General features: G+C 53.4%; 1 long non-coding RNA gene across 1 annotated transcript; it reads right to left on the minus strand.

The window, feature by feature from the left end:
• Positions 1-17,230: 17,230 nt before the first annotated feature.
• Positions 17,231-24,136, minus strand: LOC122102027. The gene is made up of 4 exons (XR_006146446.1): positions 23,796-24,136; positions 22,527-22,611; positions 19,239-19,509; positions 17,231-17,337 (listed from the first exon to the last, which is right to left on the minus strand). It is a non-coding gene; the product is annotated as an uncharacterized LOC122102027 (long non-coding RNA).
• Positions 24,137-24,397: the final 261 nt, after the last annotated feature.

Here is a 24,397-nt window from a genome sequence, read left to right on the forward strand (position 1 = left end):
GGGACCTGCCTGCCGTGGGTCCTGGCTTCATCAAAGTCACCTCAGAATGTGCTCAAATGACACATGGGGAGAGACAAGCCACACTGCTCACACACTTCCACTGACACCGCACCCAGGCCTGGGCCTAGACAGCTCCAGACACCTGGCTCAGGGACTGGCAGCACCGCAGTCACCTCAGGAAGGACACAAATGACACACCGGGAGAGGCAGGGCCCACTGTTCCACACACTTCCACAGACACCCACACCCAGGCTCTGGGCCTAGACACCCACACCCAGGCTCTGGGCCTAGACACCCACACCCAGGCTCTGGGCCTAGACAGCTCCGGACTCCTTGCTCAGGGACTGGCCGCAACGAAATCACCTCAGGAAGGACACAAATGACATACCGGGAGAGGCAGGCCGCACTGCTCCACCCTGTCCTCCACCAGCACCACCCCAGGCCCCATCTGCACCTGGCCGGAGACCGCTCGTCCTCTGCTTAGTTCAGCTCATCCTCCGCAGTCACCTCATGGTCCGCTCAGGGCCCGCGTCCTGCCTTCTCCACAGACAAGCTGACCGCCCAGAGCCCGCGTCCTCCAGGCGCTTCCTCCTGAGAAAAGCCACCGGCACCTGACAGTGCACCCGCCCAGCTCTGCAGGAAGGCCACAGTGCGCTCAGAGGAAGGAGCTGCTGGAGTCTGCCGCCTCAGACAGAACCGACCTAAACCAGTCCAGCCCTCCAGCCCACCCCCGCCCCACTCACTTCCTCTCTCCTGCCCCGCCCCTCATGCGCTCTGCCCCTGCAAGCCCCGCCCATACCTGCACACTCCCAATCTAGTTCCACCCTTCCCAGGCTCTGTCCCCGAAGCCCCACCCCTGGGCCACTCACTTCCTCTCTCTAGTCCCGCCCCTCCCCGTTCTCCCGCACAAGCTCGGCCCCGGGCTGGGTTCACCTCGGGCGGCTCCCTTCCAGGCTGGGCTGTGGGCACTGGCCACGAAGCTCAGTGGCGGCCTCGGGGCGTGCTGCAAGGCCCTATGGGCCTGGAAGCAGGGAATAACCGCAGGAACCAGCCTCTGTGCCAGCACAGCCTGGGGCTCTAGGGGAGGGTAGGGGTCACCAGCATGGAGTCAGGCCCTGTCTGCATGTTGGGAACCCCGCAGTAGCCCTGTAGTAGCTCCCCGGGCCCGCCCTGTCCTGCAAAGCGCCGCTGGCTACACCCCACTCCCCACAGGCCCCTCCCTAGCCCAGCAGAGCCCCGCAGGCCCTGCCCTGCTCCTGCAAAGCGCCACTGGCTCCACCCCACTCCCCGCAGGCCCCTCCCTGGTCTGGCAGAGCTCTGCAGGCCCCGCCCTGCTCCTGCAAAGTGCAGCTGGATCCATCCCGCTCCCCACTGGCCCCGCCCTGGTCCAGCAGAGCCCCACAGGCCCCGCCCTGCTCCCAGCCCCGCCCTGCTCCTGCAAAGCGCCGCTGGCTCCGCCCTGCTCCCCACAGGCCCTGCCCTGGTCCGGCAGAGCCCCACAGGCCCCGCCCTGCTCCTGCAAAGTGCCGCTGGCTCCACCCCACTCCCCACAGGCCCCGCCCCGCTCCTACACAGCCAGAAGACCCCGCCCCACTCCACAGGCCCCGCCCTGGTCCTGCACAGCCGGAAGACCCTGCCCCACTCCACAGGCCCCGCCCTGGTTCCCGCATAGACCCCGCCCACCCTGCACCTAGAGGTGACCCAGCAGCAGGCAGCCGACCAATGGTGGTGGGCCAGCGCTGCAGGGTGCGCTGGTGATAATCATGGGAGTCCGCAGCTGCAGGGCCCAGGGCCAATCTCGGGGGGGAGGAGTGGCAGAGGGGGAGGAGGAGGTTAGGCAAGCGCCCGTGGGTGGGGCCAGCGGGATGGGCTGTGGGGCGGGGCCGGGATTTCCCGCCAAGGCCCTCTCCGTGGGGCGTGAGGCCTAGTGTGTGACCTGGCATGGGGCATGCTGTGGGGCCTGGTGTGGGGCCTTGGTGTGGGACCTGCCTGCTATGAGGCCTAGTGTGGGGACTGCCTAGTATGAGGCCTGCCTGGTGTGGGGCCTGCCCGGTGTGGGGCCTGTGAGGCCTGCCTGGTGTAGGGCCTGCCTGCCGTGGGGCCTGGCTTCATCGAAGTCACCTCAGAATGTGCTCAAATGACACACCGGGAGAGGCCGGCCGCACTGCTTCACACCCTTCCACAGACACTCGCACCCAGGCCTGGGCCTAGACACAGCTCCGGACGCCTGGCTCAGGGCCTAAACGCACCAAAGTCACCTCAGGAAGGACACAAATGATACACCGGGAGAGACAGGCCACACTGCTCCACCCTGTGCCCCACCAGCACCACCCCAGGCCCTGTCCGCACCTGGCCGGAGGCCGCTCGTCCTCGCTCAGCTCCACTCGTCCTCCGCAGTCACCTCACGGTCCGCTCAGCTCCGCTCGTCCTCCGCAGGCGCCTCACGGTCCGCTCAGCTCCGCTCGTCCTCGCTCAGCTCCGCTTGTCCTCCGCAGTCGCCTCAGGGTCCGCTCAGCTCCGCTCGTCCTCCGCAGGCGCCTCACGGTCGCTCAGCTCAGCTCCGCTCGTCCTCCACAGGCGCCTCACGGTCGCTCAGCTCCACTCGTCCTCCGCAGGCGCCTCAGGGTCCGCTCAGCTCCGCTCGTCCTCCACAGTCGCCTCAGGGTCCACTCAGCTCCGCTCATCCTCCGCAGGCGCCTCAGGGTCCACTCAGCTCCGCTGCTCATCCTCCGCAGGCGCCTCAGGGTCCACTCAGCTCCGCTCATCCTCCGCAGGCGCCTCAGGGTCCGCTCAGCTCCGCTCATCCTCCGCAGTCACCTCACGGTCAGCTCAGCTCCGCTCGACCTCCGCAGTCACCTCAGGGTCCACTCAGCTCCGCTCGTCCTCCGCAGGCGCCTCACGGTCCGCTCAGCTCCACTCGTCCTCCGCAGGCGTCTCACGGTCCGCTCAGGCCCCGCGTCCCGCCTTCTCCACAGACAAGCTGACCGCGCAGAGCACGCGTCCTCCAGGCGCTTCCCCCAGAGAAAAGCCGCCGGCACCTGACAGGACCGGGTCGGAAGCCCAGCCCGCCACAAGACCACAGTGCGCCTGCCCAGCTCGGCAGGCCCGAACGCCAGCGCGCGCTCGTGCTCAGAGGAAGGAGCTGCCGGAGCCGCCCGCGAGTCTGCTGCCTCAGACAGAACCCGCCAAAACTGGTCCAGCCCTCCGGCCCGCCCCCGCACCGCTCACTTCCTCTCTCCTGCCCCGCCCCTCACGTGCTCTGCCCCACAAGCCCCGCCCATACCCTGCTCACTCCCAATCTAGTTCTGCCCTTCCCATGCTCTGTCTCCCGAAGCCCCGCCCCTGGACCACTCACTTCCTCTCTCTAGTCCCGCCCCTCCCCCCTCACGCACAGGCCCCGCCCTGCTCCTGCAAAGCGCCGCTGGCTCCGCCCCGCTCCCCACAGGCCCCGCCCTAGCCCGGCAGAGCTCCGCAGGCCCCGCCCTGCTCCTGCAAAAGCGCCGCTGGTTCTGCCCCCTCCCCACAGGCCCCACCTGGTCTGGTAGAGCCCCGCAGGCCCCGCCCTGCTCCCGGCCCCGCCCTGGTCTCCGCAGAGGCCCCGCCCACCCTGCGCCGAGAGGCGACCCAGCAGCAAGCAGCCGACCAATGGTGGCGGGCCAGCGCTGCAGGATGCGCTGGTGGTGGTCATGGGAGTCGGCAGCCCGGGGTCCGCGGCCAATCTCGGAGGAGGAGTGGCAGAGGGGGAGGAGGAGGGGCTAAAGCGAGCGCCCGTGGGCGGGGCCAGCAGGGTGGGCTGCGGGGCGGGGCCGGGATTTCCCGCCAAGGTGCTTGTGAGGCTTGGAGGCGCAGGGTGTGTCACACGGGCAGGGCTGGATTTCCTGTGGGGCGGGGCCAGGGAGGGGAGGGGCCTGAGGGGGCGGGGCTGTGGGGAGGGGCTTGCGGTGAGGGGCGGGGCTAGGAGTTCCGGGCGCGGTGGCCCAGGGCAGTGCAGCGGCAGTGGCGGGAAGTCAGAGGCGCCAGGGCCCACGGGCGGAGCGCTGGACGGGCTGGCACCACCTGGGTTCGAGACCCGTAAGGAAAAAAGAAAAGAAAAGCACAAATAAGTCCCAAACCCGCATGATCCGACCCCGTACTAGAACACAGCACACCTGTGGGGGGGGGGAGGAGTCCGCGTCTGTGCAGGGGTGAGGGGAGGGGTACTGGGGTCAGGAGGAGGGCTCAGGTGGAGGAGGGCTCAGATGGAGGAGGGATCAGGTGGAGGGAGGTCAGATGGAGGAGGGTCAAGTGGAGGAGGGATCAGATGGAGGAGGGATCAGATGGAGGGAGGTCAGGTGGAGGGAGGTCAGGTGGAGGGAGGTCAGGTGGAGGAGGGATCAGGTGGAGGGAGGTCAGGTGGAGGGAGGTCAGGTGGAGGAGGGATCAGGTGGAAGGAGGTCAGGTGGAGGGAGGTCAGGTGGAGGAGGGATCAGGTGGAGGAGGGATCAGGTGGAGGGAGGTCAGGTGGAGGGAGGTCAGGTGGAGGGAGGTCAGGTGGAGGAGGGATCAGGTGGAGGGAGGTCAGGTGGAGGAGGGATCAGGTGGAGGGAGGTCAGGTGGAGGAGGGATCAGGTGGAGGGAGGTCAGGTGGAGGGAGGTCAGGTGGAGGGAGGTCAGGTGGAGGAGGGATCAGGTGGAGGGAGGTCAGGTGGAGGAGGGGTCAGGTAGAGGGATCAGGTGGAGGGAGGTCAGGTGGAGGAGGGCTCAGGTGGAGGAGGGATCAGGTAGAGGAGGGATCAGATGGAGGAGGGCTCAGGTGGAGGAGTCAGATGGAGGAGGAGTCAGATGGAGGAGGGTTCAGGTGGAGGGGGTCAGGTGGAGGGAGGTTAGGTGGAGGAGAGATCAGGTGGAGGAGGGCTCAGGTGGAGGGGTCAGGAGGAGGGGTCAGGAGATAGGGGTCAGGTGGACAGGGGATGGTAGAAGGGGGCAGGATCCCCTCCTCTGAGCCCAGGGGCATTTAGGGACAGGGATGAGTGGCCGTGGGGTGGTCAGACCTTGAGGACAAGGGACCGGGCAGGGACTGAGATCAAAGGCGGCAGCAGAGATGTCTCCTAGACTTAGGGGACAGGGTCTCCTGGGGTTCAGGTCTCCTAGACCTGAGGGTCAAGGTCTCCTGGGGTCAGGGTCTCCTAGAGGACAGGGTCTCCTGGGGGACACAGTCTCCTAGGCCTGGGGTCAGGGTCTCCTGGAGGTCAAGGTCTTTCTGGGGTTTCATTAATGCTCCTAGGTCGTCTTCTTCAGTGGCCTGAGGTCTGGAGTCAGTGTCGGCACAAAGGGCAGCAGAGGCTGAGGGTGGGTACGGCAGGTGGCTGGCATGTGGCATATGCTGGGGACCCAACGCTGTGCCTCAGGCTGCCCAGGATTCCTCCCAGGTGACAAGAGTGGAAGCAGCCGCTGGGCATGTGGGGGGGGGGGGGGTAGTGAGTGTCCCCAAGGAGGGCCTGAGTGCTGAGTGTTCCCACAGTGGGCCAGAGTGCTGTCCCCGTGGTGGCTGAGTGTCCCCACAGCGGGCCTGAGTGCTGAGGCACCCTTCCATACACCCAAACACCAAGATCTTTCATAATGTATACTCTAACATGTACCCTTAATACATACCATAACACATACTTAAACCCTAACACATACCCTAACTGTAACACAAACCCTACCACGTGCTATAAATTTTAGCCTTTATCATAGCAGTTACTCTTATGTGAACTTTGAACCATAGTTACTCCTACATATACCCTAGCATGTACCCCAAACGCTTTAATGTATACCCTAACCAAAGATAAAAATTAAAAGATATTCTAACATGTACCCTAGACATTACATGTACCCTAACCACTCACATACTGTAAACCTTACATGTACCCTTATGCCAACATACCTCCTAACATGTTGCCTAACCCAAATCATATCATAACTCTGACACATGCCCAAACATGTTCCCTAAATCTAACACATTAATGTGTCTCCTAACAAGTACTCTATCCTGTACTATAAGTCATACATGTACCAGTATATGTACCCTAACATATGCCAAACATACCATGTATCCTAGTATGTACTCAAAACACTCATATCCTAACAAGTACTCTAGCACATACTCAAAACCATACAAGAACCCTTACATGCACCGTAACGTGTACCCCAAAGTAAACTAATATACACCCAAATATGTGTCCTAGCTTTAACATGTATATTAACCATAACAGATTTCCCAATGGTATTTTCACTCTAACACACTAAACATGCTCTAGACACTAACACATATGGTAACAAGAACCCTAACATATACTCTATAACCCATACATGTACCCTGAATGTACCCTAACATACTCTAACCAAAACCCTAATCCTTACCTTAACATATACCCTGACATGTAGCCTAACCACTAACACATGCTCTAACAAGCATCCTAACCCATACTCTAATACATGTGTCCATACACGTACTCTAACACGTACCTCCAACTTACCCTAACATGTTCCTTAACCCTAATATATACCCTAATATACACCCTAATATACTGTAACAAATATTGTAATCTACACAGGTACCCTTACCTGTGCCCTAATGGGTACCCCCAATGTACCATAACACATTTCCTAACATGTGCCCTAACCCTAACAGTAACCATAACCCTACCAATCGAGTACCCTAACTTTAACACATTCTGTAACATACCCTAATGTGTGTTCTAACCCTAACCCAGACCATAACGCCAACAAATCCCTTATCAACTATCCTAACTCCAACATATACCTTAACATGTACCTCAACACATACCCTGACACCTATCCTAACATATACTCAAATACTTAACAAATATATTAACAAAATGTACTATAAACCATAGTTACCCTTATATGTACCCTAACTCATACCTTAACACAAAAACTAACCCAAACAATACCCTTACGCATGCCCTAACACGAATGGGAACATGTATACTAACGTGTACCGTAACCACTAACACTACAATAAGTATCCTAACACATATAGATACCCTCACATGCACCCTAACATGTATTCCAAATGAACCCTAACACTAACTCTAACTCCAACCCTAAGAAATACCCTACTACTGCCTTAACTGTGACACATACCCTAACATGTACCCTAATCCTAACACATCATCTGAACCCATATCCTAATTAGTTCCCTAGAACATACTCAAAACCATGCAGGTACCCTTACAAGCACTCTATCCCCAAATGTAACCTAACATATTCCCTAACACATGTCTTAACATTAACCAAAACCATAACCCTAATACCCTAAAACATGAGACCCTAACACATACCCCATCAAATATCCTAACATGAACCCTTAACATTAGCACACATCTTGTTATGTAGCGTACATGATACATGTACCCAAATTTATGACATAACAGTAGCCTAGAACTTGCCATGACCCTAACATGTATCCTAACATGTTCTCTAACATATATACATACTCGAACTCAAAAAGTACCCAAACATGTACTCTAGAAACTATACGTGTACCCTGAATGTACCCTAACAAATTATAACCCATACAACAAATATGGTAACAAGGACTCTAACATGTACTCTAAATCATAGTTACCCTTAGATATACCTTAACTCTCCTGTACACAAAAACTAACCCAAACATTAATACTCTTACACATACCCTGACATATACCTGAATCCTAACATGTATATTAACATGTACCTCAACCACTAACACACACAGTAACAAGTACCCTAACACATACAGATACTCTTACAAGCACATTAACATGTACCCCAAATGTACCCTAACACTAACCCAAACCCAACCCTAACCTTAAGCAATACCCTATGTCCTAAACCTACCACATACCTTGAGATGTGCAACATGTAATCAAAACATTAACCCATAGTCTAAATAGCTCCCTAGCATGTACTCTAAGCCTAGGTACCCTTACAAGTACCCCAAATGTAACCTCATACTCTAACACATGCCCTAAAAATAACTAAAACCATAACCCTAACCAATACCCTAACGTACGTCCTAACCCATGTACTAATAACACATATCCTAATAAATTCCCTACCCACTAAAACCTTACATGTAAAACCCCAAATGTATAACCTGACACATACCCTAGCAATGGCCTTAGTCCTAACACGCACCTTATCCCTAACATGTACCCTAAAATGTTCCCTAACATATACTCCATCATACACCCTAACTCTGGCCCATACTCACATCCTAACATGTACCCTGACCAAAATGCATACGCCAAAATGTACTCTAACACCTTGTGTACCTTAACCATAAAATGTATGGTAAACATTAACATGTATCCTAACAAGTACCCTAACATGTACTCCAAGTGATCCTTACATGTACCCTAACATGTACCCAAAGTGTACCCTTACACGTACTCTAATATGTGCCCTAACCCTAACATGTACCTTAACCCTAACAATCCTGAACACATACCATAACCATACCATGTATCCTAATATATACCCTAACCACTAATATGTACAGAATCAAGTACTCTAAGAGTACTCTAAACCATAAAGGATTATGTGCACCCCTAATATGTACCCCAAACCTACCCCAAATACATGCCCTAACATGTACCCTACTCTATATTAAATCCAAACACTATTTTAACATGTTCCCTAACATGTACCCCTGACACATACTCATAACCCAACATATGCCCTAACCCAAACTCATACCCTAACACATACCCTAAGCCACTCAGCAATCTTATGCCTCACCCTAAACCATCTGCTGGTCCAAATGCATACATAACTGCATAACTAACACTTTCTACAATCCTAGCGCACTCCCCAAACCTATATTAACCCTTTACTAACAAGTTACCTAAGCCTCACTTGTTCCATACCCACTTTGAAGACCATTCCATAACAGCCAGAATCCTAACCCATCCCACAAAGTTCTTCCTCGCATGTTCCCAAACTCTCAACCTAACTTTAACATGTATTTTAACAGTAACCAATTTCCTAATAGTACTTTATCACATTAAACTCTAGACACTAACACATAGTAACAAATATCCTAAAACATACTCTACATACAGATGCATACCCTAACATACTCTAACCCTGACCTTCATATATACCCTAACTTGTACTCTACAAAGTATGCTGACTTGTACTCTACAAAACTGTAACCCTAACACATACCCAAACATATACTCTAATACAAATGCTAAACATTTACACGTATCTTAACAAGTACTCTAACATGTACTTCAAGTATTACATGAACCCTAAAGTATGCACAAAACAGGTAACCTTACATATACCCAAAATGTATAACAAGTACCCAAACATGTACTCTATAAAACATAACCTTAGCCTGATCCATTCCATAATCCAAATGCTAATCCTTTCCATAAATCCTAACTTCACCAGATCCTTAACCCATTCACAAACCATAATCCATTCTCTTTCTGTAACACTTAACCCAAACCCTAACTTAGCTGTTAATACAAATATGCTCTGTATGGCTAATGGAAAACCCAGCACTTATCTAACCTATTTCTGAACCAGAACTCAAAACTTAATTCTAACTCACACCCTGAGTAGCACTAAAAGCACCCAAACTTAACCCTGCTCTTAACATCAATGACCCTACACCTATAACCAATTCCTCAACAATTCTTCCTTAAGCTTATTCTTCCCATAGCTTTAGGGAGTTGGTCAGAGTTACTGAATATGTTAGATACACAATGTATGGATTTGAGTTAGCTCAGAGCTGAGGACAGAGAGCAGGGTTGGGGCCTACAGTCATCAAAGTTGTTGTGACAAGTAACAACTTACAAAGCAGGAAGAACTAGGCCTCCCTTCGTCACAAATGCCTTAACCCCCTTCTCTAGGTACCAAAAGCACAGATGAAAGCATGGTAGAGATGAGGATGGAGGCCTAATTTGGGCCTCAGTCTGCCAATGCATACACTGAGTTGTAGACCGAGATGCGTAATTCAAAGTGTCCGGACTCTCCACATTTTCTCCTGACACTCAGACATTTTGTCCTCAAAGTATCTACAGGCAGAGGCAGCCAACAGGCAACAAAGGCTATGCATTCAAGAGCCTTGTCACAGACAAGTGGGACCTGGTATATTTGACAGGCTAGGTTATGCCTTCTACTTCCCTACAGGGATCCTTATTAGAATGTGCCATAATTCCAATCTATAGGAACTGATTGGCTTCTGAGGGCTTACTGTTGAGGTGTTGCCATAGCCTGTAGAGAGCCCTGAACATAATACACTGGAATTCACCAAAGCGAACTGAAATGCCTTATGTCTGTAAGATGTATATAATGAAAACATAAATATGTGTCACACATCCACTCACCCCTTAACCCCCATGCCCTATACAGGACATAGCCAAAAACTCAGTGGAGACTCAGAGCTAAGAATACAGGCCTGGGATGGGCCTAGTGTGGCTAAAGTTGTTCTTGGTACCAAGGTACCAAGCAGGAATGCATAGGCTGCCCTTCCTCACACATATGTTCATTCCCTTCTCCAGGCTCTGGGATGAACATGACTGAGAGCACAAATGAAAACTTGCTATAGACGTACAGATGAAGGTGAAGATCTAAATAGGGTGTGAATCCGTGAAAGCAAGTTCAGGGAGGGGGCGTCAGTCAAGCCGCTTCTACACTGGGCCATACACACAGATTCTACACTCACAATTCCAAGTGTATGGACTATACACATTTTCTTCTGGTGCTCTGCACATTTTGCTCCCAAAGTACTTAGTCAGAGAAAATCAGCACACAAAAAAGGGCAGGCATGTTGGAACTGCTCCACAGGTATGGAATCCTGTATAGCTGACAGGCAAAGGACAAAATAGTCATACTGAAGCTCCTTTCTAGAAAACTGACATAATACCAGCGTAAAGGAACTGATTGGGTTAACAGACATAAAGGGGTGAGGCTCAGTGTTGAGGTACTTGCCTAGATTGTGGGAAACCCTGAAACACAATAGACTTTAACATGACCAAAAAATAATTTAAATACAAACATAACTGCTGGGCACAAGTGGCTCTTACCTATAATCGTAGCTACCCAGGAGGCCGAGATCAGAGGATCATGGTTCAAAGCCAGCCAGGGCATGTCTGTGACATTCTTATCTTATCTCCAATGAACAACCAGATACTAGAAGTGGCACTGTAGAGTGTTAGTACTGAGTGAAAGAGCTCAGAAACAGCATCCAGGCCCTCAGTTCAAGCCCCAGGACTGACAAATTAATTACCAACTTTTTCCAAACATCCCTCAGCCCCCAATCCCACAGGCACTGAAAAGCACATGACCAAAAGCAGAGCTGAAAGTGTAGTGAAGACTCGGAGGCTGGGGTAGGGGCCTAGGGTCACTGAAGTTGTTCTGATAGGCACAAACTTACCAAGCAGGAAGTGATAGGCTGCCCTTCCTCACATGCCTTCACCCCCTTCTCCAGGCCCCAGGACTAACATGAAAATATAGATAAAAACTTGATGCAGACTTAGAGAAACACCAGCTGCCTGGACAAGGTATGAGTTCATGAGAGCAAGCTCTGATGAGGTCCATCCCACATGGGTCCATAAACCATGAACCTATACTCACCATTCACAGGCTCCCCACATTGTATCCTAATACTGTGTGTTTTCTTCTCAAAGTACCCACAGTGAGAGGAAAACAACATGCATCAAGGTCTGGATAAAAAGGGCCAGGGTTAAGAGCTGAAGAGTGCTTGCCTAGCTTGTGGGAAACCATAGGACACAAGCGACCAAAAAGAAATAGAATCCCTTTGTATGCCTAATAAAATGTGTATCAAACCTGTATGATGAAAAAAAAAACTATTTTTGTGCTGGTCCTGGGGCTTGAACTCAGGGCCTATTATTAAAGATAAATAGCCTCAAGGACATTTCTACCTGGGCTGGGTTCAAACTGCAATCCTCAGATCTTCACCTACAGAGTAGCTAGGAAAACAGGCAGGAATCACTGAGACCTGGTAAACACATTTTCCACAGACCCCCCTCACACCCTAACCCTCTATGTTCTCCAAAGCAAGATTTGTTGAGACCCACCCAGCCCATGCTACATTAGGCCGTACACGCAGACCCGGCACTCACCACTCCAAGCTTCTGAACTCGTCCCATTCTCCCATTGCAGCACCTGAGGTCAAGGGAAGTCTCTGGAGAACAATCAGCGTCCTGCAGGCCCTCAGCTGCTGAGCAGGATCTGGAGTATGGCTGAGAAGAAAAAGAAAAAGCCATCTCGACCACACTGTCTGCTCCCACCTTCTGCTACCAGACCCAGCTCCTAAGGAGACAGATCTCAGGCCAGGCCTGAGGCAGTGATGGTGTACTCCTAATAACCCTGCCAGTGAGAGCGTCCTCCAGGCACAGAGCAGCTGCAACCTACAAGGCTTTTGTTTTCTCCTTCCCACAGGTGTCAGCTCTCTGCAGGCCCCTCAGCTCTCCAGGCTCTCTGCCTCTCCGCCGGCCCCTCAGCGGAGCCCCGCCGGCCTGAGGAGACCCTGCGCCGGCCCCTCAGCGGAGCCCCGCCGGCCTGAGGAGACCCTGCGCCGGCCCCTCAGCGGAGCCCCGCCGGCCTGAGGAGACCCTGCGCCGGCCCCTCAGCGGAGCCCCGCCGGCCTGAGGAGACCCTGCGCCGGCCCCTCAGCAGAGCCCCGCCGGCCTGAGGAGACCCTGCGCCGGCCCCTCAGCGGAGCCCCGCCGGCCCCTCCGCCCAGTCCCGCCGGCCTGAGGAGACCCTGCGCCGGCCCCTCCGCCCAGCCCCGCCGGCCTGAGGAGACCCTGCGCCGGCCCCTCCGCCCAGCCCCGCCGGCCTGAGGAGACCCTGCGCCGGCCCCTCCGCCCAGCCCCGCCGGCCTGAGGAGACCCTGCGCCGGCCCCTCAGCGGAGCCCCGCCGGCCTGAGGAGACCCTGCGCCGGCCCCTCAGCGGAGCCCCGCCGGCCTGAGGAGACCCTGCGCCGGCCCCTCAGCGGAGCCCCGCCGGCCCCTCCGCCCAGCCCCGCCAGCCTGAGGAGACCCTGCGCCGGCCCCTCAGCGGAGCCCCGCCGGCCTGAGGAGACCCTGCGCCGGCCCCTCCGCCCAGCCCCGCCGGCCTGAGGAGACCCTGCGCCGGACCCTCTGTATACCCGGACCCCATACCTAAGCCCTGCTTGCTTCCTCACCCTTGCCTCACCCCTCCCGTGCTCTGCTCCACAAGCCCCGCCCCCGCGCCGCTGACTTCCTCGCCCCAGCCTCACCCCTCCCGTGCTCTGCTCCACAAGCCCCGCCCCCGCGCCGCTCTCTTCCTCGCCCTAACCCCACCCCTCCCGTGCTCTGCTCCACAAGCCCCGCCCCCGCGCCGCTGACTTCCTCGCCCCAGCCTCACCCCTCCCGTGCTCTGCTCCACAAGCCCCGCCCCCGCGCCGCTCTCTTCCTCGCCCCAGCCTCACCCCTCCCGTGCTCTGCTCCACAAGCCCCGCCCCCGCGCCGCTCTCTTCCTCGCCCCAGCCCCACCCCTCCCGTGCTCTGCTCCACAAGCCCCGCCCCCGCGCCGCTCTCTTCCTCGCCCCAGCCCCACCCCTCCCGTGCTCTGCTCCACAAGCCCCGCCCCCGCGCCGCTCTCTTCCTCGCCCTAACCCCACCCCTCCCGTGCTCTGCTCCACAAGCCCCGCCCCCGCGCCGCTGACTTCCTCGCCCCAGCCTCACCCCTCCCGTGCTCTGCTCCACAAGCCCCGCCCCCGCGCCGCTCTCTTCCTCGCCCCAGCCTCACCCCTCCCGTGCTCTGCTCCACAAGCCCCGCCCCCGCGCCGCTGACTTCCTCGCCCCAGCCTCACCCCTCCCGTGCTCTGCTCCACAAGCCCCGCCCCCGCGCCGCTGACTTCCTCGCCCCAGCCTCACCCCTCCCGTGCTCTGCTCCACAAGCCCCGCCCCCGCGCCGCTCTCTTCCTCGCCCTAACCCCACCCCTCCCGTGCTCTGCTCCACAAGCCCCGCCCCCGCGCCGCTGACTTCCTCGCCCCAGCCTCACCCCTCCCGTGCTCTGCTCCACAAGCCCCGCCCCCGCGCCGCTCTCTTCCTCGCCCCAGCCTCACCCCTCCCGTGCTCTGCTCCACAAGCCCCGCCCCCGCGCCGCTGACTTCCTCACCCCAGCCCCACCCCTCCCGTGCTCTGCTCCACAAGCCCCGCCCCCGCGCCGCTCTCTTCCTCGCCCCAGCCCCACCCCTCCCGTGCTCTGCTCCACAAGCCCCGCCCCCGCGCCGCTCTCTTCCTCGCCCCAGCCCCACCCCTCCCGTGCTCTGCTCCACAAGCCCCGCCCCCGCGCCGCTCTCTTCCTCGCCCCAGCCCCACCCCTCCCGTGCTCTGCTCCACAAGCCCCGCCCCCGCGCCGCTCTCTTCCTCGCCCTAGCCCCACCCCTCCCGTGCTCTGCTCCACAAGCCCCGCCCCCGCGCCGCTGACTTCCTCGCCCTAACCCCACCCCTCCCGTGCTCTGCTCCACAAGCCCCGCCCCCGCGCCGCTCTCTTCCTCGCCCTAGCCCCACCCCTCTCGTGCTCTGCTCCACAAGCCCCGCCCCCGCGCCGCTCTCTTCCTCGCCCTAACCCCACCCCTCCCGTGCTCTGCCACACAAGCCCCGCCCCTACACCACTCACTTCCTCACCTTAACCCCACCCCTCTCGTGCTCTGCCACACAAGCCCCGCCCCTGGGCCAATCACTTCCTTGCTCTTGTCCCGCCCCTCCTGTTCTCTGGTCTTCCACAGGTCCCGCCCCTGCTCTGCTCACTTCCTTACCCTTGCCCACCCCCTGCTCCACTCACTTCCTTGCTCTTCCCCACCCCTCTGGTGGAGTGCTCCCCCACAAGTCCCGTCCCGACTGCTCATTTCCGTGCTCCTGCCCTGCCCCTCCTTGTTCTGCTCTTCCACAAGCTCCCCCCTCCCCCCCGCCCCCCCCCCCCCCCCCCCGCCACTCACTTCCGAGTTCTTGCCCCACCCCACCTGTGCTCTGCTCCTTCCACAAAACCAGAGGGTACAGTGACCCCTGATTCCCACCAGAGGGTGCTGTGCCTGTGCACACCATCCTCCTCTCCTCAGGACCCGGGGTGCAGTGACCGCTGATTCCCACCAGATGGTGCTGTGCCTGTGCACACCATCCTCCTCTCCTCAGGACCCGGGGTGCAGTGACCGCTGATTCCCACCAGATGGTGCTGTGCCTGTGCACACCATCCTCCTCTCCTCAGGACCCGGGGTGCAGTGACCCCTGATTCCCACCAGATGGTGCTGTGCCTGTGCACACCATCCTCCTCTCCTCAGGACCCGGGGTGCAGTGACCCCTGATTCCCACCAGATGGTGCTGTGCCTGTGCACACCATCCTCCTCTCCTCAGGACCCGGGGTGCAGTGACCCCTGATTCCCACCAGATGGTGCTGTGCGTGTGCACACCATCCTCCTCTCCTCAGGACCCGGGGTGCAGTGACCCCTGATTCCCACCAGATGGTGCTGTGCCTGCACACCATCCTCCTCTCCTCAGGACCTGGGGTGCAGTGACCCCTGATTCCCACCAGATGGCACTCTAGGTGTGTGTACTGTCCTCTCCTCAGGACCCGGGGTGCAGTGACCCCTGATTCCCACCAGATGGCACTCTAGGTGTGTGTACTGTCCTCTCCTCAGGACCCGGGGTGCAGTGACCCCTGATTCCCACCAGATGGCACTCTAGGTGTGTGTACTGTCCTCCTCTCCTCAGGACCCGGGGTGCAGTGACCCCTGATTCTCACCAGATGGCACTCTAGGTGTATGTACTGTCCTCCTCTCCTCAGGACGAGAGGGTGCAGTGACCCCTGATCCCCACCAGATGGTGCTCTAGGTATGTGCACCATGTTTCTCTTCTCAGAACTTGGAATGCAGTGATCACTGATTCCCACCAGATGGTGCTATAGCTGTGTGCACCCAGGACCCCCAGGCCACCCACAAGCACCGCCCCTGGACCACTCATTTCCACGCCCTTGATCCTCCCTTCTGGTGCTCTGTCCCCCCACAAGCCCTGCCACTGAATTGCTCTCTTTTGCGCTCTTGCCCCAACCCTCTCAAGCTTTTTTTTTTTGGTCAGTCATGGGGCCTGAACACTGGGCCTGGGCACTGTCCCTTAGCTCTTCAGCTGAAGGCTAGCACCCTTACCACTTGAGCCACAGTGCCATTTCTGGCTTTTTCTGCTTATGTGGTGCTGAGGAATCGAACCCAGGGCCTCATGCATGTGAGGCAAGCACTCTACCACTAAGCCCACTTCCCAGCCCCACTCTCAAGCTTTGCCCCCCACAAGCCCCACCCCTGGGCCACTCACTTCCTCATTCTTGCCCTGCCCCTCTCACGTTCTGCTCCCCACAGCCCTGTCCCTGGACTGCTCACTTCTGTGCTCTTGCCCCTCCCTTCTGTCCCACCCCTGAGGTGTTCCGCTCCTCCTACTACCCTGTAGCTGCAACTACTTCTGCCCAGGACACAGGAAAACTTGAAGCCCTGAGGAAGTGTCCCAATGTCTTAGTGCCAGAGACAGACTGGCCTCTGTGTGGGCCTGCTCTAAACTTTAGTGCCCCGAGTCCCAGAGCAGTCTCGTCCCAGCTCTCACTGAATTACCAGTGTCAGCTCAGGCCCAGCAGTGATCTGCTGGGTGCCAGGAAGGAGATGGGTCCCCAGAGGTGCCATGAGGTCAGTAGGGAGGTAGAGGCTGCCGGCAGAAACAGGAACCTTGTAATGGGTTGTGTTCCCAAAGTTCATATATGGACACTCTCATCATCCGGTACCTATGAATGTGACCTTATATGGAAATGGGCTCTTGGCAGGTGATCAACTTCAGTTCCTGTTGTTAGGGTCATCCCTAACCCACTATTATTATTCCCCTAAAAGGGGGAAATTGGGTTGCAGAAATCTACACAGGGATGATACCCTGGAGAGACTTCACTCTGCTCTCACAATGGAGTTCTAAACAGAAAGACATGCCCTGGTGCAGTTGTTCACATTGGCCACAGGTGGCCATGTAAGGAACTGCCTATGGTGGTAGGGACAAACACTGTTCATTTGGGATGTGAGCAAATAATACAAGAAATATGTCTTTCATCCTTCCCTAGCTCTGAAACTGCCTTTTGTGTTTCCTATAAATGCATTCACTCTGTTCACTGGACAGCCATGAAAACCAGAAGCAAAAGCATTTTCACAAATTCTAACTCAAAAACTGTAATCACAGTTTCATAGCCTTTATTTATGACACAGAAGATAAGGCTTGTTTTCTTCCCTTGTGCGTCTCAGGTTTGGGTCTTAGGCTTGTCTTTGTGAACATCACGGCAACTAAAAAGGAGAAATGTTAAGTTTACCAATATCTTGTTTAGCTCCACTCCAGCATCCAAACAATAAGCTTTCTCCTTGAATCAATCAATTAATTGTACAAAAGAGTTTCTTTCAGATAGTCACATAGCTGCAGACAGTATGTGTTTTTAAGCAAATCACCCTATGCTCTCTGAGTACCCATGAACTTTGATCGTGTTATTTGCACAGCCCCCTCTTCTTTACCTCCTCCTCCCTCCTGCTGACTCACCCACCAGGTCCTTATTTTACACTCATGTTTTATCATGATCATCATATTAGGTTTAGATTCTACATAAAAACCAAAATGTGACATTTGGCTTTTGGAGCTTGGCTTACTCACTGAACAGGATGGTCTCCAGTTCAGTCCAACCCAGGCCTCAGATCTGAGCTTCGTCATCCAGAAAATTACTGTTTAGTATAAGAAGTAGCTCAAATTTCAGATAGCCATGGAAACAGGGAAACAGAATTGATAGTGAGAGAATAATAAAATTAAGTGCTGTGGAAGGTTGAAGGAAATACGTGGTTTAGGCAGAGTAGGGAGGGAAGTTAGTGGAAGAAATGGAAAATAATTAAACCCGATGGAAAGTTTCACTGTCCCAGACACTGACTGTCCCCTTCTTTTCCTGGCTAATTAACATCAGGTGTGCAGTGTGTGCTGTGGCAGACACCGTATAGCCTCTATCACCTCAGGTGATTTCTAGTGTAGTGCTATGAAGTTGGTGTCATTATTCCCATTTTTTTCATAGGTCACTGAAGCTTAGGTTTAGCAAAATGCTTAGGGTCACGCTGCAGGTATGCAGCAAGTATGCAGGTTTGTGTGATATCACAAGTAATTGCTCTGGTATCTGTCTTTCAAGTATTCTGTATTTTAGTTATCAAGCTCCATGTGATCAGAAAATAAACACAAGATACACCAGACTTTTGTTGCTCAGATCTGCTTGTCTTAGTTAATTCTTGTCACCTAACTTTATCCTGCAGCCATATCAATGTTTCCATTAAGAAAAAGGCCCTATGCAGGCAGTTTGGCTCCGGTATTTGATAATAAAGACTGATAATGATAAATTTATAGAAATCCTGGTGCAAAATAAAAGGACAGCGCCTACACATTGTCTACCAGGATTTTTATCCCTTTTATGTCTTTTGTATTTTGAGCTCCTGAAATTAGCATGTTTAGCTGTGTTCATTTGCAAACCTCACTACAGTGTTATGGCTTAATAAATGCTTTATTAATTTCTTTATTGTTGTTACAAAGGTGATGTACAGAGGGGTTACAATTTTATAAGTCAGGTAAAGAGTACTTTTTTTTTATTTTGTCATTCATAGGGCTTGAACTCTGGGCCTGGGCGCTGTCCCTGTGCTCTTCAGCTCAAGGCTAGTGCTCTACCACTTGAGGCACAGCACCAATTCTGGTTTTCTGGTGGTTAACTGGAGATAAGAGTCTCACAGACTTTCCTGCTGGGGCTAACTTTGAACTGTGATCCTCATATCTCAGCCTCCTGAGTAGCCAGTATTACAGGCGTGAGCCACCAGCACCTGGCTCAGACATTTACTTTGTATGTTGATTTTTTTTTTTCCCGGTTGTGGGGCCAGAACTCTGGGCCTGGGCGCTGTCCCTCAGCTCTTCAGCTCAAGGTTAGCGCTCTACCACTTGAGACACAGCACCACTTTCAGCTTTTTCTGTTTATGTGGTGCTAAGGAATTGAACTCAGGGCCTCGTGCATGCAAGGCAAGCACTTTACCACCGAGCCACCTTCCCAGCCTTACATATTTCTTAAAAGACAGAGTCAACAATTTGATTTACAAATTAACTATCACAAGATACTTCTTTAATACTTAAAATTTTAATTTCATAGTATTGACAGATTTCTTTTAGATTTACTTACACGTTCCAATGGATATGCTAGTGACTTCTTTATTAAAACTGGATGGCATTCACAGTTGCTCAGAATCCTTTTTCAACTCAGACCATCAGGTGAGGATGACTGGCTTACAGATATAGCTCAGTGATTGCTTAGCTTTCCTTGGGCCCTGTGTTCAATCCACAGTGCACAAGAAGACACACACAAAAACAATATAGAGTATGGATGATGTGGCATTTCTCACAAGAATGTCTTGCTGTTCTGCAGGTCTCCATGCTAAACATTCTTGATCTTACTAGAAAGATTATCAAAATAATTTTAGTCTCAGTTATGCATGCAAAGAGGAAAACAATTTTGCCAATGTGATAAGCCATGGCTTATCGCAACCAAAAGCCATAGAATAATGTCACAGCACTTTGCTTCTGTCTTTGAACAGTACTGGACAATTGATAAACATTTGCTACATTACAGCTGTCAGCAATACTACTCAGGAAACACACTGTAAATGTGCATTTGGAATAACTAAGGTGAGAAATGACACCCTCAGTTATTAGGGTATTTTAGAAATGTGTATCTGTTTGATCTCAAACAAGCAGAAAATTCAGAAAACAATTTTAATAATAAATTATGTAGTAGTTATGTTGTACTAACCTTGCTTTAACTGTCATGACTCTGTATTTTAGTCCTTTTGCATCTAAGACTTCTCTGCTTTTTAAAAAATGGATCTTAAGGGCTGGGAAGGTGGCTCAGTGGCAGAGTGCTTGCCTTGCATGCCTGAGGCCCTGGGTTTGATTCCTCAGCACCACATAAGCAAAAATAAAAAAGCTGGAAGTGGCGCTGTGGCTCAAGTGGTAGAGTGCTAGCCTTGAGCTGAAGAGCTGAGGGACAGCGCCCAGGCCCAGAGTTCAGGCCCCACGACCGGACCCCCCAAAAAAATGGATCTTAGTTTTAGGGTAGTTTTAGGTTCACAGAATAGCAGAGTGAGAAGTACAGTGAGCTTTCAAAAATCCCTGCACAGCTTCTCCCAATACAACTACATCAGAAACATATGCTTAGTACAACTGATGACCCAACATTGATACATCATCATCCTGAGACCATAGTTTACATCAGGATTCACTCTTGTCCACTGTATAGGTTATACAACTGCATGACACTGATCTACCATTATATGTCATACAGAATATTTTCCCTATCCTAAAATCATCTGTCCTCACTCTATTCCTCCTTTGGTCCCCACCTTTTCCTGACCACATCTGAACATTTTACTCTCTCCATAGCTTTGCCTTTTCCAAAATACATATTTTGGGGACCACACAGTGGTGCAGATTAGCTTTATAAAAATTCAGTAATATGCAGTTAGTTTTTTCTTATGTCTTTCCATGACTTAATACTTCTGCACAATGACAATAACAGTAGTGGTGATATTAGACGGTGATCTTAGAGGGTGAGGGTGTCATGCTAGGGATGGTATCACAAGCCTTTCGTCTCAGCACTTGATGCACAGAGGCAACATGCACCAAAGAATCGAGGCCAGCTTAGGCTACATAGAGAGACTCTGTCTCAAAAACAGAGAATCAACCCTGGGTCAGTTCTAGGGACCTTGCACTCACACTGTACTAAATCTCCATGCAAGTATCAATGTTTTTGTTTTGTTTTTGTCAGTCATGGAGCTTGAACTCTGGGCCTGGGCACTGTCCCTGTGCTCTTCAGCTCAAGAATAACACTCTACCACTTGAGCTACGGCGCCACTTCTGGTTTTTGGTGGCTATCTGGAGATAAGAGTCTGGTGGACTTTCCTGCCCTGGCTGGCTTTGAACAGCCATCCTCCAATCTCAGATTCCTGAGTAGCTAGGATGACAGGTGGGAGCCACCAGCATCTGACTGTGTCAATTTTTTTTTTTTTAATGCAAACCTCACCTTCAAAATTAACAGCTTCCTTTGGCATTTAAAAGTTCGAGGTTGTTTAAAGGTTGAGTGAAATTCCTAAGCCTGTTAACTGGTTACAGTCTGCCAACTCTCATAATTAGCATAAGACCACTGTGTTGTGTAAATGCCATTCTGTATTCAACAATGACTAACTGATCCATTTCAGATGTTTACTTAGGAAGGGGGGCATTTATCCACAATCAATGTTTCTGGGCATTTAACATATATTGAGTACTGAGAAACAGAGTGAGTGAAGGCCCAGAAGACCCATTCCTCTGCTCCTTCCTCAACACTCTCCACCCATCCCCATGATGACGCCTAACTAAGTCTCTTGTGGCCTTTGAGCTGCATGACCTTGAGAAGGTCACTTCCTCACTTAGAGCTTGGGAACTCTGAATTGGGCATCAACAGAGTTCCTTTGTAACGCTGAGGTTTAGTGACTGGGTTAAGACAAAATATCTTGTTCCTTGTGGACTTCAAACATCTTATTCTTTATCCCAAATCTCAACAATGGACAGATGCCAGACTATAGAAACTGTCCCAATTTCTAGCAGCTATCTATATGATAGACCAAAGATATGTATGGAGTAACAATCAGAAAAGTGGACAGACAATACAACTCATCAGCAGACATGCAAGGCTAAATATCTGTCATGTGATAGCCATGTTCAATAATGTTATTTTTTAGTAAGAACATTAAAATGTATTTGGAGATAGAATGAGTACAGGTAGTGGCTGAAATAGTTGGTAAATTGATAAGATGTACAAACTTGTAGAATGAAAAGGGAGGAAAATTAATGTTGGGTGCTGTGGATATGAATGAACTCCAAGAAGGGCCTCTGGGCAGCAGAAACACTGAAGCAGGATAGACTAGGAAAAATGAGGTATGGCAAATGGCAGGAATTTAAAAACTCAGTTTAAAGCAAATATAGGAGACTGATCCTCACCCATCAACTTCCCTTAAGATTAAGGGACCAAAGTCATTTTAGGGGAAAATTAGACAGGATACACTAGGGAAAGTAAGGTAAATGGCATCTAAGAATTTAGAAAGCAGCCCGGTGCCGGTGGATCACGCCTGTAATCCTAGCTACTCAGGAGGCTGAGATCTGAGGATCAGGGTTCAAAGCCAGCCCGGGCAGGAAAGTCAATGAGACTCATCTCCAATAAACCACTAGAAAACTGGAAGTGATGCTGTGGCTCAAGCGGTAGAGCACACACACGCCTTGGGCTAAAGAGCTGAGAGACAGCGCCCAAGCCCAGAGTTAAAGTCCCAGGACTGACAAAAAGAAAAAAGAAAAGAAAAAGAATTTAGAAAATATATAGCACTATCGTCTTAGTTTTAACCCTTGGATTCCTTCAAAACTCCTGGAACAAAGTGCTTACCTCAAAGGACGAGCACTATGGCAGGACACATTCTATCTCCAGGATAAACACCAGTTTTAAAATACATGGCAGAAAGCATTCTTTCCTAAAAGGGATGCCCAAACATACTGGTTATTTATTTAAAGTGCAGGTTGGTTTCAGAGATCCTGAGCCCAAGTGGTAGCAGAGCAACACCAAGAGTAATTAGAACAAAGATAAACGGCCTTCTGCATGACTTTAAGTCAGACCCCCTTTATCATATAAATATCCTGATGTCAAAGAGCACAGTGTGTGTGTCTCCCTCTGAGAAGACCCACCCTGGTAGAGTGTGCCTGTGCCCTTCTGCTTGTCTGCTTGTCTGTCTGCTTGTCTGCTTGTCTGTCTGCTTGTTTACTTATTCTACAAAGCTCTGCCAGGTTTTCTTCCCATTGAGGCTTCTCCAGAAATCATGCCATCAAAGCCAAGAACCCTAAGTGAAGATTCCCTGCTTTTAAAAGGGAGCTTTGCAAACCCTCATCTGCACTGCTGACCATCCCTTACCTGCTGACCATCCCTCACCTGCTGACCGTCCCTCACCTGCTGACCGTCCCTCACCTGCTGACCATCCCCTGTCTGCTGACCATCCCCTGCCTGCTGACCGTCCTCACCTGGTGACCGTCCTCACCTGCTGACCATCCTCACCTGGTGACCGTCCCCTGCCTGCTGACCATCCCTGCCTACTGACCATCCCTCACCTGCTGACCATCCTCACCTGGTGACTGTCCCTCACCTGCTGACCATCTACTGCCTGCTGACCATCCTCACCTGGTGACCATCCTTGCCTGCTGACCATCCTCACCTGGTGACCGTCCTTGCCTGCTGACCGTCCTCACCTGGTGACCGTCCCTCACCTGCTGACCATCCTCACCTGCTGACCATCCTCACCTGGTGACCGTCCCTCACCTGCTGACCATCCTCACCTGCTGACTATCTCTCACCTGCTGACCGTCCCCTGCCTGCTGACCATCCTCACCTGGACCGTCCTTGCCTCTGACCATCCTCACCTGCTGACCATCCCTCACCTGCTGACCATCCTCACCTGTTGACCGTCCCTCACCTGCTGACCATCCTCACCTGCTGACCGTCCCTTACCTACTGACTGTACCCTGCATGCTGACCATCCCCTGCCTGCTGACCATCCCTCACCTGCTGACCATCCTCACCTGGTGACTGTCCCTCACTTGCTGACCATCCTCACCTGCTGACCATCCCTCACCTGCTGACCATCCCCTGCCTGCTGACCATCCTCACCTGGGCACGGGGTGCTCTGAGCGCTGCCCTCGAGAAGTGTCGGAGGGAGGCTGAGCCGCCCTTGGTCTTGAACCTGCAGAAAGCGTGGCCCGTGGACGCGGTTCCGGTGAGAGGTGGCCGGCCTGGCCCGGGCGGACATCGCTCGGTCCGTGGGGGCCCGGCCCGGCCTGCGGCCGATGCGCGGCGCTCTCTTTCCTCGCGCTACCCTCCGCGTGTCCCGCCTCGGCCACGCGTTCCACGTCCGGTCTCCACTTTGGGACCACGCTGGCCTCTGGACCCCTTCGTTAGCGGTGGCGGCGGCCGGCGGACCCGCCCGTCCCAGCGGGGGCTGCGCCCGCCGCGCTCGGGTCGCCCACAGCCCCGGGCGCTCCGGGAGGACGGCGCCGACCACGGCCGGGCCGCTCCTTCGCACGCGCCCCCTTCGCCCTGGGAAGACCGAGGACAAGGTGACACCCGGCAGAAGCGCCCGTGCGGCCGCCGCGCCCGCTCCCCTCGGGTCTCACGCACCCGCGCGGGAGGCCTCCCGGAAGCCTGGCTCCCGCACGGGCCTGGGCGGGGCGGGGAACTCCTCCAAGTCCTCAGTGCGCGGGCCGGAGCCGCCC

This window comes from Dipodomys spectabilis, unplaced genomic scaffold (genome assembly GCF_019054845.1).
Source record: "Dipodomys spectabilis isolate Male_0828 unplaced genomic scaffold, ASM1905484v1 ptg000723l, whole genome shotgun sequence".
Taxonomy (NCBI): domain Eukaryota; kingdom Metazoa; phylum Chordata; class Mammalia; order Rodentia; family Heteromyidae; genus Dipodomys; species Dipodomys spectabilis.